The sequence below is a fragment of the Ranitomeya imitator genome, chromosome 9 (assembly GCF_032444005.1).
Source record: "Ranitomeya imitator isolate aRanImi1 chromosome 9, aRanImi1.pri, whole genome shotgun sequence".
NCBI classification, from domain to species: domain Eukaryota; kingdom Metazoa; phylum Chordata; class Amphibia; order Anura; family Dendrobatidae; genus Ranitomeya; species Ranitomeya imitator.
This window is the reverse complement of record NC_091290.1, coordinates 28,593,479-28,609,952: the sequence shown is the minus strand read 5'-3', so window position 1 is coordinate 28,609,952 and position 16,474 is coordinate 28,593,479. Positions and strand designations below refer to the sequence as shown.

At 45.3% G+C, this 16,474-nt stretch overlaps 1 protein-coding gene and 1 non-coding gene across 35 annotated transcripts in view; one reads left to right on the top strand and one right to left on the bottom strand.

Moving 5' to 3' along the window:
• The window catches only part of NRXN2 (neurexin 2), a 724,697-nt gene that overhangs the window by 26,408 nt on the left and 681,815 nt on the right, over positions 1–16,474 (top strand). The gene's annotated exons all lie outside the window — the stretch shown is intronic.
• On the bottom strand, positions 8,788–8,870 carry TRNAL-CAG (transfer RNA leucine (anticodon CAG)). Its single transcript has one exon. It is a non-coding gene; the product is annotated as a tRNA-Leu (tRNA).

Here is a 16,474-nt window from a genome sequence, read left to right as displayed (position 1 = left end):
TAATGTTAGTCTATGGGGCCGTACACATGGCATATTTTTTTTACCTTGAACTGAGACAGTCCAAGGTAAAAATTGCTGCATGCTCGAGTTGGATCCGATATTCAGATCGCACTCGGCCAATGCAAGGCAATGAGTCTGTAGAAACTGTTGTGAATTCTGCTCTTGGGCTCCCTCCGGTGGTTGTAAGTGGCACTTTTGTGAGTTCTGCTCTTGGGCTCCCTCTTGTGGTTTCTAGTGGTATGGCTGCTCCTTGGAGTTAGCTGTCTTCAGCTGCCTCCACTTATCGTCTCTTCTGCTCGGCTATTTTAGTCTGGCTCTATCTTCAGCCAGTGCCACTTGTAAATGGTTCCTGGTTGGATTCACATCTCTTTGGAGTTCCCTGTTATCCTGACCAGTTCAGCTAAGCTAAGTTTTTGCTTGCCCTTTTCTGTCCATAGATTGTGGTCTTATCCATTCTGTGCTTTCTATGTTTGTCCAGATTATCAGTGTGAATTTATTCTGTCTTGCTGGAAGCTCTGGGAGGCAGATTTGCCCTCCACACCTTTAGTCAGGTGTGGAGATTTTTTTGTAAACTCTGTGTGGATTTTTGTAGTGTTTTATACTGACCGCACAGTATTCCATCCTGTCCTATCTATTTAGTTAGACTGGCCTCCTGTGCTCATCCTGGTTTCATTCTGTGTATGTCTCTTCCCTCTCCACTCACAGTCATTATTTGTGGGGGGCTAATCTATCCTTTGGGGATTTTCTCTGAGGCAAGATAGCTTTCCTGCTTCTATCTTTAGGGGTAGTTATCTCTTAGGCTGTGACGAGATGCCTAGGGAGAGTTAGGAGCATTCCACGGCTACTTCTAGTGTTGTGTTGAGCTTAGGGACTGCGGTCAGTACAGTTACCACTTCCTTCGGAGCTCGTTCCATGTTGCTCCTAGACCACCGTATCATAACAAGAAACCATCAGACTGCACTCGGATGATAAATGAGTTCTCATTTCCACGGACTGAGAGAATGGAGAAGATGAAAAAATATTTTTGTCCCATCTTCTAACCATATCCCAAAAAATTTGAGGAAGCAGGGTGAAACGCGCGTCGGGGCTCAGCACATGTGGATCAGCCAAACTGTAAAGTTAGCTTTTCCTTTTGGTTATTCCATCCTCCATTCTAATAACTACTATTGTCACTTTATGAGATCTTGCTCAACGATTAGCATATTTAGCACTTAGTGGATATATGCACTTGTACTTTATTGTGATATTAATTAGGGAGTTTTTTAAGGAAATGCATGCTTTTTTACCATTGGTATGTACGGTATATTTCATTATTATACTTGTATACTTACGTTTACTAATATATATAGAAATGATATAATATATTGCTATATCGTCTCCCATATTTTTCGAGTCTGCTGTACTAAGATTGTGATTTTATCTATTGGCGCTGTATTCCACCTTTTTGGCCCCTTTGGGATTTTCCCAACTGAGACCTATTGTTGATTTCTCATTTATTGAGTGCATCCACGTGATTGTGCATTGGTCTTTATAAGGATCTATGTTGATTTTATGTTGAAAATGGTTTCAAGTTGCAGTGGCCCAGGAAGGGAAAATTTTCTAACTAGACTCCAATGAAACTTGTAGGACCACTGGAATTAATGAGACATTGGAGTACATAGGAATTCCTGGCATGAATCAATGACTAGTCCCTATCAACTTGCCCGTAGAGGAAAAAATCTACTACGAAGTTGATCTGTATCCTCTTTACCATCCACCTTATAACTTATCACGCATTTTTTTTAATCAAATTACCTAATTGTAAAACATTTGCTCTACCTATACCCTATATAAAATAGGAAAGTATTGGGCAGACGTAAGGATATGAATGAGTTTGACAAGGGAGCCAATTGTGATGGCTAGAAAACTGGGTTAAAGCAACGTCAAAATGGTAGGACAGGTAGCAGTGGTTAGTACCTACCAAAAGGGGTTAAAAAAAAAGAATCACCGATGAAACGGCAACAGGGTCTTTGGAGCCCAAGATTCACTGGTGATTATAGAGGAGTGAAGGATATCATGTTTGGTCCCATCCCACAAAAGAACTACTGTGACACTGATTGTTAAATATGTAATGCTGGCTGCTGAGAAAAGGTATCATAACTTGCTTCTTATGGGATTGTGTAGCTGCAGACCTATCAAGGTGTCCATGCTGATCCTTGTCTACCTCTGAATATGCCTATAACAGGCAAATAAGCATCAGAACCTGAGCAACAGTAGAAAGTGGCCTCCTCTTATGAATCATAGATCATATGCACAGTTGGGTGCATGTACGTTACTTGCCTCGGAAATAGTTAGCATCCAGATGAACTAAGGATAGAAGACTAGGATGTTGTGGCAGAGTGAAGCTCTCACGAATGTTGGGAAAGTAAAGCTTGGTTCCTTGAATTCACGTTGATGTTTCAATCGCCTGCCTAGACGATGCTGCAGACCAAGTAAACCCTTGTATGCCAACGGTACTCTCTAATAGTGACCATTTTCAGCTCTTTTAGTAGGATCCTTACACATTGTCAACAATGTTCACTTTTAGGAATGGTTGAAGGAACAAGACAGAGAGTTCAAGGTGATGATTTGGTCTCCACGTTCCCCAGATGTCAATCCGATCAAACATCTGTGGAATTTGGTGGAAAAACAAGTCTGATCCATACAAGCAGCTCCTCACAATTTGCAAGACTTTAACTCACTGCTCCTTACATCTTGGTGACAGATACCACCAGATAACTTCACAGACCTTGTTAAATCCATGCCACAATGGGTCAGAGCTATTTTGAGACTTGAGCAATTTTTGGTTAGAGATTTTAATTTTGTGACTCCTATACATCACCGAAAACACCATACTGGTCCACAGACTTAAATTTTTCAGTAAGAAGTGGATTCTACATGGTTTGTGATGTCATAATTCACTGATAATAATTGTTGTTCTGTTTGGGAACCATTCACTTGCTCGTAGACGCTGAAGGAACCCGTCTCTTTGTTACAAATGATGCAATTCAGTAATCCTTCAGGCGGAAAAAGCACACATAACAGCTGCATATTACTCTGCCCATCCTACTGTGTTTCTCGGAAAATCAACCATAGTTAAGAGTGATCAGAGCCATCAGCATCCAGTGTGACAAGTACTTGATTTCCCATCAGTAAATACCTTTGTGTAGCTTTTTCTTTAACAGCCCAAGACTATACATTCTGGTGAATTTTACTTGCTCAAAGGATAGAGATCATAAAAACATGCGAGATATAAGATCTGAACGTCAAGTCACTGAACAGCAACACAGCATTGATCTTCTCCTTCTCCTTCATTTCTAACACTTCTCTGTTCTTAATGTAACAGTCTCTAAGACAAAGAGCTGGCCTTTGACTGCTCGGTAATTTTTGCATGAAAGTGCCGATACTATAGGATCATGTGCTATGTGGTCATTAACCTGGTAACTTACCGTACTATACATGATATAAAGACTGCTACAACACTAAATGACAAGATATTTGCTACTTTTTGAAAACGTCCATATAGTATCGTGTTGGACCTCCTTTTGTCTCCAGAACCGCAGTGATTTCTTGTGGCACAAATCCCGCTAAGTCTTGTAATGGTTCTGCAGGAAAATTGGCCATGTGGACAGGATAACTTCTGACACGCTCTGAGCAACCTGTTCTGCCTCATCCCAGAGATGGTCTTTAGGATTAAGATGTAAGGACTGTGAAGTCCAGGAAGCAAATAATACTCTCAGACATGTTCCTCTAACCAATCCATGTGGATATACAACCCTTGTGGCATGGGTCATTGTCTTGTTGTCACTGGTTAAACATCTGGCAAGTAGGGATGTTCTTGTTTGGTCACAATATTTAGGTAAGCTCTACAGTCCATCCAAACATCCAAGTATCCAAGGACCAAGGTGCACCAAGAAAACCTTCTCCCATTATTATTCCACCACCGCCAGCCTGAATGTAATGGATCATCCATCAACAGGTATTAGGGGAGCCAAAGTTTCTAGATAATTTTCCTTCATCATTACTCCACCTCCACCAACCTGACAGGAAGAGATCATCCATGAACAGTTGACAGAGGGACGAGGTGTACAAACAAAACATTCCCCACTATTACTTCATCTCCAAGAACATGACAGGAAGGGGTAACCCATCCACAGGTATCAGAGAACCAAGGTGTGCCAACAAAACAGTGTCCCCTTATTTCTCTACCTCCACAGGAAGAAATCATCCAACTACAGGTCTCAGAGGAGCCAGAGTGTCTAAAAACATTTTCCCGCCTCCACCAACCTGACAGGAAGGGATCATCCATTCACAGGTAACAGAGAACCAAGGTGTGCCAACAAAACATTCCCTCATCATTGCTTCATCTCCATCAACGTGACAGGAAAGGGTCATCCACCCTACAAAGGACCAAGGTGTGCCAAGCAAACAATGCTCCACCATTGCTCTACCTCCACCAGCCTGAAAGGAAGGCATCAGCCATCCACAGGTATTAGGGGAGCTAGAGTGTCAAGAAAACATTCCCTCACCCACCAGTACTCCAGTTTCTTAGGCTGGATATTAAGGAATCATCCATCCACAGATAACAGAGAATCGGTGTATGTTAAGAAAACATTCTCCGAAACATTACTCCATCTGCACGGACCTGAACTGCTCACACCTTATAGCAGTGCTCCCCAACTCCGGTCCTCAAGAGCCACTAACAGGTCATGTATTCAGGATTGCACAGGTGATGGAATTCTTGCCTTTCCAGGTAATGCAATGATCACCTGGGCAATACTAAGGAAATCCTGAAAACATGACCTGTTGGTGGCTCTTGAGGACCAGAGTTGGGGAGCACTGCCTTATAGCAAGGGTTTACCCAAATCCAACTACATGTACCAAATTCTGACCATTCCCATCAGCTTGGAGCAACAAAATCCGGATCCATGTGACCAAGCAGCGTAGCCTTTTATTATAATTTTTACAGGTTAGTGGTGTTTAATAGAAGCAAATTTTGTGGTTCAAATAGATATAGGAAGTGTTTCTAGGGTTATTGTGCTACTCATTGATATATTTTTTGTTCTTTTATGCACCTGAATCGCCTTCCTGTTTCTATTAGACATCAATGGCACTTGCACTACTTATCTGCTGATAGAGCCTATCCATGGAGAACCTGCGTTGTATTTGTCTGCAATTTGCTTGATTTGATGAATAAAGTGGCTATTCAGTGTGTATAATCTATATCACACGCTAAATTATACATTTTACAATCTATACATACATACCTCCCAACCGTCCCTCATTGTGCGGGACTTTCCCGGATTTGACTCTTTGCCCCGCTGTCCAGCGCAGGACGCTCTCATCCCGGGAGACAGCAGGAGAACTCCGTCACACCCCCTTTTGTTAGGACACGCCCCTTCCACATGTTCCTGAGTCTCCCAGAGTCACTGTTCAGAGAGGGAGAGAGAGGGGACACTTCTAGTTTGAGGTAACAGCCGAACAGCCTGGGTGCCGGCGGCAATGTAAGCAGCAGAGCAGTGTGAGTGGACTGGAGCTGCTAATTCTAATGCCTGGCTGGTGTAATGGTGCTTGGAATGAGTGGGGCTCAGCAGGGAGGGACGGACACACTCACAGCCTCCTCTGTTTGCCTCGGCTGCTCAGTGCTCACTGCTGTGTTATCTGCAGATCAGTGTGAGTGAGATCAATGACTCCCTGACACCTCTGTCTCCAGTCAGTGCATTTGAGGAGGAGCAGCTGCAGCTCCCTGGGAGAGGGTGACAACACAACGCTATTGTGGCTGCTATTCCCCCCCCCCCCCGCATAAAAAGGGCTACACCAAAGCCCCTGTGACAGTCTGACACTGTAATGTAGCAGAGCCGTGTGTGTACAAGGTGTATGGATCGGAGCAGCGTGTGAAAGGTGTATGGAGCAGAGTCGTGTGTGTAAGACGTGTACGGAGCCGTGTGTACGAGGTGTACGGAGCGGAGCAGCATGTGTACGGAGTGGATCCGTGTGTGTATGGAGCGGAGCCGTGTGTGTACGAGGTGTACGGAGCAGAGCCGCATGTGCAAGGTGTATTGAGCGGAGCCATGTGTGTACGAGATGTATGGAGAGGAGCCGTGTGTATGAGGTGTACGGAGCGGAGCCGTGTGTGTGCAAGGTATACTGAGCGGAGCAGCGTGTGCAATATGGACGGAGCGGAGCCGTGTGTGTACGGAGTGGATCCGTGTGTGTATGGAGCAGAGCCGTGTGTGTACGAGGTGTATGGAGCGGAGCCGCATGTGCAAGGTGAATGGAGCGCAGTCATGTGTGCACGAGGTGTACGGAGCAGAGCCGCATGTGCAAGGTGTATTGAGCGGAGCCATGTGTGTACGAGATGTATGGAGAGGAGCCGTGTGTATGAGGTGTACGGAGCGGAGCTGTGTGTGTATAAGGTGTATGGAGCGGAGCCGTGTGTGTACGAAGTGTATGGAGTGGAGCCGTGTGTGTACAAGGTGTACAAGGAGGAGCCGTATGTATGAGGTGTACGGAGCGGAGCCGTGTGTACGGAGCGGAGCCGCATGTGCAAGGTGTATGGAGCGGAGTCGTGTGTGTACGAGGTGTATGGAGCGGAGCCGCATGTGCAAGGTGAATGGAGCGCAGTCATGTGTGTATGAGGTGTACGGAGCAGAGCCGCATGTGCAAGGTGTATTGAGCGGAGCCATGTGTGTACGAGATGTATGGAGAGGAGCCGTGTGTATGAGGTGTACGGAGCGGAGCTGTGTGTGTATAAGGTGTATGGAGCGGAGCCGTGTGTGTACGAAGTGTATGGAGTGGAGCCGTGTGTGTACAAGGTGTATAGGGAGGAGCCGTATGTATGAGGTGTACGGAGCGGAGCCGTGTGTACGGAGCGGAGCCGCATGTGCAAGGTGTATGGAGCGGAGTTGTGTGTGTACGAGGTGTATGGAGCGGACGCTGGCTGTGTCAGATCGGAGCAGATATTGCTCCTCGCTCTGACACGGACTGGCACAGGAGACACGGAGGTCTTTATCAGTGGCATATCACAGCTGCAGCGACGTGAGCAGTCAGCGGCGCAGCTGGATGACACCATTCAGCGCCATGGGAGTGGAAGCTGCCGGCTGCTGCGAGGGAGCGTGGTGAAAGGTGTCTGTGTGTAGTGATGGAGAAGGCAATGATGGGGGTGGGGTAACCATGTGTGGCCAGTATACTGTACCCAGCATTATGTGTGGCCATTATTCTATACCCAGCATTGTGTGGGGCCATTATACTGTACAAAGCATAATGTGGCGCCATAATACTGTATGGACCATCACGTGGGGCAAGTATGCTGTACGCAGCATCATGTGGGGCCGTTATACAGTATGGAGCATAATGTGGCCAATGGCCATTGTACAATATGGAGCGTCATGTGTGGCCATTATACAGTATGGAGCGTCATGTGTGGCCATTGTACATTATGGAGCGTCGTGTGTGGCCATTATACACTATGGAGTGTCGTGTGTGGCCATTGTACACTATGGAGCATCGTGTGTGGCCATTGTACAGTATGGAGCGTCGTGTGGGGCCATTGTACACTATGGAGTGTCGTGTGTGGCCATTGTACACTATGGAGCGTCGTGTGTGGCCATTGTACAGTATGGAGCGTCGTGTGTGGCCATTGTACAGTATGGAGCGTCGTGTGTGGCCATTGTACAGTATGGAGCGTCGTGTGTGGCCATTGTACACTATGGAGTGTCGTGTGTGGCCATTGTACACTATGGAGCGTCGTGTGTGGCCATTGTACAGTATGGAGCGTCGTGTGTGGCCATTGTACAGTATGGAGCGTCGTGTGTGGCCATTGTACAGTATGGAGCGTCGTGTGTGGCCATTGTACACTATGGAGTGTCGTGTGTGGCCATTGTACACTATGGAGCGTCGTGTGTGGCCATTGTACAGTATGGAGCGTCGTGTGTGGCCATTGTACACTATGGAGTGTCGTGTGTGGCCATTGTACAGTATGGAGCGTCGTGTGTGGCCATTGTACAGTATGGAGCGTCGTGTGTGGCCATTGTACACTATGGAGTGTCGTGTGTGGCCATTGTACACTATGGAGTGTCGTGTGTGGCCATTGTACACTATGGAGCGTTGTGTGTGGCCATTGTACAGTATGGAGCGTCGTGTGGGGCCATTGTACACTATGGAGTGTCGTGTGTGGCCATTGTACACTATGGAGCGTCGTGTGTGGCCATTATACACTATGGAGTGTCGTGTGTGGCCATTGTCCAGTATGGAGCGTCGTGTGTGGCCATTGTACAGTATGGAGCGTCGTGTGGGGGCCATTGTACAGTATGGAGCGTCGTGTGGGGCCATTGTACAGTATGGAGCGTCGTGTGTGTGGCCATTGTACAGTATGGAGCGTCGTGTGTGTGGCCATTGTACAGTATGGAGCGTCGTGTGTGGCCATTGTCCAGTATGGAGCGTCGTGTGTGGCCATTGTACAGTATGGAGCGTCGTGTGGGGCCATTGTCCAGTATGGAGCGTCGTGTAACATAGTAACATAGTAACATAGTTAGTAAGGCCGAAAAAAGACATTTGTCCATCCAGTTCAGCCTATATTCCATCATAATAAATACCCAGATCTACGTCCTTCTACAGAACCTAATAATTGTATGATACAATATTGTTCTGCTCCAGGAAGACATCCAGGCCTCTCTTGAACCCCTCGACTATAGTAACATAGTTAGTAAGGCCGAAAAAAGACAAAAGATTAACCACTCAGCCATCAGCTGAACTGAGAGTAAAAACTGATGTCAGAAGTGGGATTTGAACCCACGCCTCCATAGGAGACTGCGACCTGAACGCAGCGCCTTAGACCGCTCGGCCATCCTGACTTCACTAGTGTGTGGCCATTGTACAGTATGGAGCGTCATGTGTGGCTATTATACAGTATGGAGCGTCGTGTGTGGCCATTGTACACTATAGAGCGTCGTGTGGGGCCATTGTATAGTATGGAGCGTCGTGTGGGGCCATTGTACAGTATGGAGCATCGTGTGTGTGGCCATTGTCCAGTATGGAGCGTCGCGTGTGGCCATTGTACAGTATGGAGCGTCGTGTAGGGGCCATTGTACAGTATGGAGCGTCGTGTGTGGCCATTGTACAGTATGGAGCGTCATGTGTGGCCATTGTACAGTATGGAGCGTCGTGTGTGGCCATTGTACACTATGGAGCGTCGTGTGGGGCCATTGTATAGTATGGAGCGTCGTGTGGGGCCATTGTACAGTATGGAGCGTCGTGTGTGGCCATTGTCCAGTATGGAGCGTCGTGTGTGGCCATTGTACAGTATGGAGCGTCGTGTGGGGCCATTGTCCAGTATGGAGCGTCGTGTGTGGCCATTGTACAGTATGGAGCGTCATGTGTGGCTATTATACAGTATGGAGCGTCGTGTGTGGCCATTGTACACTATAGAGCGTCGTGTGGGGCCATTGTATAGTATGGAGCGTCGTGTGGGGCCATTGTACAGTATGGAGCATCGTGTGTGTGGCCATTGTCCAGTATGGAGCGTCGCGTGTGGCCATTGTACAGTATGGAGCGTCGTGTAGGGGCCATTGTACAGTATGGAGCGTCGTGTGTGGCCATTGTACAGTATGGAGCGTCATGTGTGGCTATTATACAGTATGGAGCGTCGTGTGTGGCCATTGTACACTATGGAGCGTCGTGTGGGGCCATTGTATAGTATGGAGCGTCGTGTGGGGCCATTGTACAGTATGGAGCGTCGTGTGTGTGGCCATTGTCCAGTATGGAGCGTCGTGTGTGGCCATTGTACAGTATGGAGCGTCGTGTAGGGGCCATTGTACAGTATGGAGCGTCATGTGTGGCCATTGTACAGTATGGGGCGTCGTGTGGGGCCATTGTACAGTATGGAGCGTCGTGTGTGTGGCCATTGTACAGTATGGAGCGTCGTGTGTGGCCATTGTACAGTATGGAGCGTCGTGTGGGGCCATTGTACAGTATGGAGCGTCGTGTGTGGCCATTGTACAGTATGGAGCGTCGTGTGGGGCCATTGTCCAGTATGGAGCGTCGTGTGGGGCCATTGTCCAGTATGGAGCGTCGTGTGGGGCCATTGTATAGTATGGAGCGTCGTGTGGGGCCATTGTACAGTATGGAGCGTCGTGTGTGTGGCCATTGTCCAGTATGGAGCGTCGTGTGTGGCCATTGTACAGTATGGAGCGTCGTGTAGGGGCCATTGTACAGTATGGAGCGTCATGTGTGGCCATTGTACAGTATGGGGCGTCGTGTGGGGCCATTGTACAGTATGGAGCGTCGTGTGTGTGGCCATTGTCCAGTATGGAGCGTCGTGTGTGGCCATTGTACAGTATGGAGCGTCGTGTGGGGCCATTGTACAGTATGGAGCGTCGTGTGTGGCCATTGTACAGTATGGAGCGTCGTGTGGGGCCATTGTCCAGTATGGAGCGTCGTGTGGGGCCATTGTCCAGTATGGAGCGTCGTGTGGGGCCATTGTATAGTATGGAGCGTCGTGTGTGTGGCCATTGTACAGTATGGAGCGTCGTGTGTGGCCATTGTACAGTATGGAGCGTCGTGTGTGGCCATTGTACAGTATGTAGCGTCGTGTGGGGCCATTGTACAGTATGGAGCGTCGTGTGTGGCCATTGTACAGTATGGAGCGTCGTGTGGGGCCATTGTCCAGTATGGAGCGTCGTGTGGGGCCATTGTCCAGTATGGAGCGTCGTGTGGGGCCATTGTATAGTATGGAGCGTCGTGTGTGTGGCCATTGTACAGTATGGAGCGTCGTGTGTGGCCATTGTACAGTATGGAGCGTCGTGTGTGGCCATTGTACAGTATGTAGCGTCGTGTGTGGCCATTGTCCAGTATGGAGCGTCGTGTGTGGCCATTGTACAGTATGGAGCGTCGTGTGTGGCCATTGTACAGTATGGAGCGTCGTGTGTGGCCATTGTACACTATGGAGCATCGTGTGTGGCCATTGTACAGTATGGAGTGTCGTGTGTGGCCATATTTTTTTGTTTATAAGTATTGTTTACGAAACATTGTGATCAGAAGTGCTAAATGGGTGTGGTTGGGGCGTGGCTAGTTGTGAAATGGGTGTGGTCAGAGGTGTGGCCTAAAATTTGCCGCTACGCGCGCCGCTAACTTTATGCCTCTTTCCCTTCCTCGAAAGTTGGGAGGTATGTACATATTCATACGTATCCATAGAAAAAAATTACACTATATCATTAATACTATATACAGTAGGGCATGATACTATTCTGCCTGTTACTTTATACACTAATTATACTATACTCCATATTAAAGGGGTTGTCCTGTCATATGATATCGATGACCTATCCTTAGGAAAGGTCATCAATATCAGATCAGTAGGATTCTGGCACCCAGCGGTCAGCTGTTGTTAGCTCCATCAGCTGGATGTAAACATTAAAGGAAACTGTACAGAACCGCTCCAACAAATGCATTGTGCTGCCATTGAGTACTAGAGATCAACTATTTCAACAGAATTTGTTAGTAAGATCAACCCCCTTCAAACTCCATATATGAGAATACAAGCTAAATCCATGGGTATTTTCAATTTGTTGCTGCATTTTGAGTAATCAGCATTTTAATTCATATACAAATGATGCATTAACCCTGCTCTTGTCTTCGGTCAAAAATGACCGACCTTGAACCTCAACATTCTTTAAAATATTCAAGATGCAGCTCTGAAACCCGTGGCCGACCGACCCATCCTCATTTAAGTCAATCAACCACAAGTTTCAGAACCGCATCTTGAACACTCCAAAAAATACCAAAGTTCATAATCGGTCTCCCCAGACCGAAGACAACAGCAGGGTTAAGTGATCTGGGAGTGACATAGAACTTCCCAAGCATCTGCCTCCTGAAAATAGTTCTCAACCCATTTCGAAACTGGTTCTACGCAATGTGTGCTCCATCCCCAGTTAGATTTTTCTCCGATAGAGATATGCGAATCTCCTCAAAATAGAATTTGCAGGTTTTGTAGAATTTTTCCCCAAAAATTAGATTCATGGTGACTTGATTCACCACAAATTTCATGAACTTCAACTGCATATTGTATACGGGTAAACAGATGGTACCTGTTCTTCTATGCTGTCACTCACTATCTGTTCAGTTAATTCAGTGTTTTACGACTAAGATGTGAGCTGTGAAGTCTTGTCACTATCCAGAGTCACCGCAAAATGGCTGCATTTCCTGCCTCAGCTTTTATACAGGCTGTGATAGTGCTTCCTGATTGGCTGTGCTGTGTTATTTGGTGTTTAAGCTGCACGGCATTATTGGGAACCACCGTTCCCCCTTTTTAGCGATTAGCCCAAATTGAGTTCAAATTTTTTGAATTTTCCACGTTTAGCACATTTTAAACATTCAACAAAAATAAAATTTTCATCAAATCGATGTCTCGTATTTGACCAATGCTCAGGACTGACTGTGGCCTACAAGAAGGTAGTAGAGGTTGGAATCATCTGCACTATATAATGCATTCCAGAAGTTATACTAAACATTATGCCTTTTATATGAAGATCTGTTAGTTTTTTTCCCCATTTTTTTTTACATCTTTGTAGAAAGAACGTCTCTGTTTCAAGACATTATCCCTTGTTTCTATTAGCAGTTATCCTTCGTTAATCGTTTTCGCTTTTGATACATCTTTAGTTATTATGCCGGTGAGTGGAGGTAATGGGCACAAGTTGATATAAAATATGTATTAATTACATAAACAGAGGATGTGGCACGGGTCCAGATACCTACATTTGGATCTGCACCCAGTGTACCATGTATAAATATCAGATAATGTCATATTTAATGGCTGTAGCCCAGTTTGCTGTCTACGGCTACCATTACTGTTGCTATTCCAGACAGAAGAAATGTTTCTCTATATATTGTGAGTCTCTTTTACAACATCTTATGGTTTATATTTTATTCCAAAAATTGAATTTCACCCCATGAGAGAAAATGAGGACAAATTTCTCCAATAGTAAGGATATGTGCATTTTTTTTAGACAACTGCGAATACGGTGGGTTTTTCATGGGAAAGTCATTTCAAGACAAGCTGGTGTATATTGCCCTGAAGCATCTTTTTTTTTAAAATCGTATACACTAATGAATGTCCAAGTTGAAGTCGCCTGAAAAATTGACTGGTCCCTTTTTTTTACACCGCTTAACGTCTTTGGAAACCTGAGGTCCACAGACTGAACATATGTAGAGCAAATGGTTTTTTTTACATTGCTATGCATATGTACATTCGTTTGAATGTTTAGAGCTTTTTCAGGTGGTTTACTGAGCGTACCCGCCTGAAAAAGCTGTTGTGTGCACATACCCTAAGGGTGCGCTTCTGTAAATGAGTAATTAGGGAGACCCTAGAACTGGGGCTAGGCTTTCATTCACCGGATTTAAAAGACTCAATATAGGCAAAGTGGCATGTTGGTGTCCACCCTCCTCCGATACTCAAAACCTTGGGCAATTGCCTGGATTGCCTTCCCCAATCTGTGCATTGGAAACTTTTTGGTAGAGAAGATATATATTTGTTTTTTGTCATGTTTCATAGGCATTTGAAAAGATGCCTTTTGACCATATTTAATTATGTACACTAACAAATTGTATTGTGGTACCGTGTTAGCCAGAAAAATCGATGTGAATACTTTTCTGCCCAATGATGACAGAAGTATTCTAGGAGTGATACCTTTATTGGCTACTATTTTCTGGTTAGCCAATGAAGGTATCACTCCTAGAATACTTCTGTCATCATTGGGCAGAAAAGTATTCGCATCGACCATATTTAATAAAACTTCTATTCTTTGAAACACATCAGTTGTATGGAGCAATCAGGGCCGGACTGGCCATTTGGCAATTCTGGCAAATGCCAGAAGGGCCTGTCTGGTCATGGGCTGCCTTGTCTGCAAAGTTGTTAACAGAATCAGTTTTCTCAAGACACCCATACTGTTAAGAATTGTAATGGAGCACAAAGTCGCCGACTCCATCACTTACCCCAGCAGGCCACGGGTATCATTAGTATATTGGTCTTGTAGTAAATCTTACCTTCCTCCATCCAGGGAAATATTAGTAATATAACCATCTGGTTCATGGGGACGGGGACAACATGGGCCTGTGTGATTTCAAACACCAGGAAATTCAGCCCCAGTCCGTACCTGGGAGCAATTGTAGGGCGCCTATGGACATTAGTGTGCCTCTTACTGTTTCTGATCTCACATGGAGAAATGCATATTTTTTTCTGTTGCATATCATAGGTATCACGGCATGCTAGGAGATGAATGAATATTCTTTGAGAATCTGACTACTCAGACCCCGCCTTCCAAATCTGGAGTGTCGACCAATTCTTCATTCATAGTCTATAGGAAAGCTGATCACACTTACCACTATTATTCCATCTACCAAAAAAAGAGAGGTACTCCAAATTACAACAGTGCCAACAAGTTATATTGATACCAAAAATATCATGTTCCATCAATATCAAGAAGGTTCTTGCAAAATGTGTGTGTATCACTTCTCCAATTTGCAGCTTCTACTTTACTTTATTCTACCTTTACTCAGAAAACAAGGAATTGTCGTCAGAGCCCATCCAATCTTGTTCATCACCTGTTCTGTGCATCGGTGATGAAAATTATTGATAACATAACCCTTTTAACTTCTTTCGAACATGGTACATATTGGTTCCATCCTATGCCGGGTATGGGTGTATGGAGAACACTCCGGAGCTGAGCACTCTCCTTGTAGGGCAGGTCTTGGCTGTATTAAACTGCCAGCACCTGTCTATCACAGCAGTGATCGGAGCTAGCTCAATCTTTGTCAGTGGCATCATTATGGAGTGTCCACTCGGGGGCACATCAGCTCCAGTAATGTGATCACGAATTGCCGAAGGGTCGCCATTGCAGCCTAGAGTCTAATGAAGGTCCATGTTGCCACTCCAATGAAGCCTGGTAGAAGTGAACAAATGATAATCAGTTCAAGCCCCCTAGGGAAGCTAAAATAAATAAATAAAACGTTTTTAAAAATATACAGTACAGACCAAAAGTTTGGACACACCTTCTCATTTAAAGATTGTTCTGTATTTTCATGACTATGAAAATTGTACGTTCACACTGAAGGCATCAAAACTATGAATTAACACATGTGGAATTATATACTTAACAAAAAAGTGTGAAACAACTGAAATTATGTCTTATATTCTAGGTTCTTCAAAGTAGCCACCTTTTGCTTTGACGAATGCTTTGCACACTCTTGGCATTCTCTTGATGAGCTGCAACAGGTAGTCACCGGGAATGGTCTTCCAACAATCTTGAAGGAGTTCCCAGAGATTCTTACCCCTTGTTGGCCCTTTTGCCATGCTGGTTCAGTATGCCTTCAATTTTGAATAAATCCCCAACAGTGTCACCAGCAAAGCACCCCCACACCATCACACCTCCTCCACCATGCTTCACAGTGGGAACCAGGCATGTAGAGTCCATCCGTTCACCTTTTCTGCATCGCACAAAGACACGGTGGTTGGAACCAAAGATGTCAAAATTGGTTCTCATCAGACCAAAGCACAGATTTCCACTGGTCTAATGTCCATTCCTTGTGTTCTTTAGCCCAAACAAGTCTCTTCTGCTTGTTGCCTGTCCTTAGCAGTGGTTTCCTAGCAGCTATTTTACCATGAAGGCCTGCTGCACAAAGTCTCCTCTTAACAGTTGTTGTAGAGATGTGTCTGCTGCTAGAACTCTGTGTGGCATTGACCTGGTCTCTAATCTGAGCTGCTGTTAACCTGCGATTTCTGAGGCTGGTGACTCTGATAAACTTATCCTCAGAAGCAGAGGTGACTCTTGGTCTTCCTTTCCTGGGGTGGTCCTCATGTGAGCCAGTTTCTTTGTAGCGCTTGATGGTTTTTGCCACTGAACTTGGGGACACTTTCAAAGTTTTCCCAATTTTTCAGACTGACTGACCTTCATTTCTTAAAGTAATGATGGCCACTCGTTTTTCTTTACTTAGCTGCTTTTTTCTTGCCATAATACAAATTCTAACAGTCTATTCAGTAGGAGTATCAGCTGTGTATCCACCAGACTTCTACACAACACAACTGATGGTCCCAACCTCATTTATAAGGCAAGAAATCCCACTTATTAAACCTGACAGGGCACACCTGTGAAGTGAAAACCATTCCCGGTGACTAACTCTTGAAGCTCATCAAGAGAATGCCAAGAGTGTGCAAAGCAGTCATCAAAGCAAAAGGTGGCTACTTTGAAGAACCTAGAATATAAGACATATTTTCAGTTGTTTCACACTTTCTTGTTAAGTATATAATTCCACATGTGTTAATTCATAGTTTTGATGCCTTCAGTGTGAACGTACAATTTTCATAGTCATGAAAATACAGAAAAATCTTTAAATGAGAAGGTGTGTCCAAACTTTTGGTCTGTACTGTATAAAAAAAGTTTAAGTACAAAATTAAACTTGGTATCAC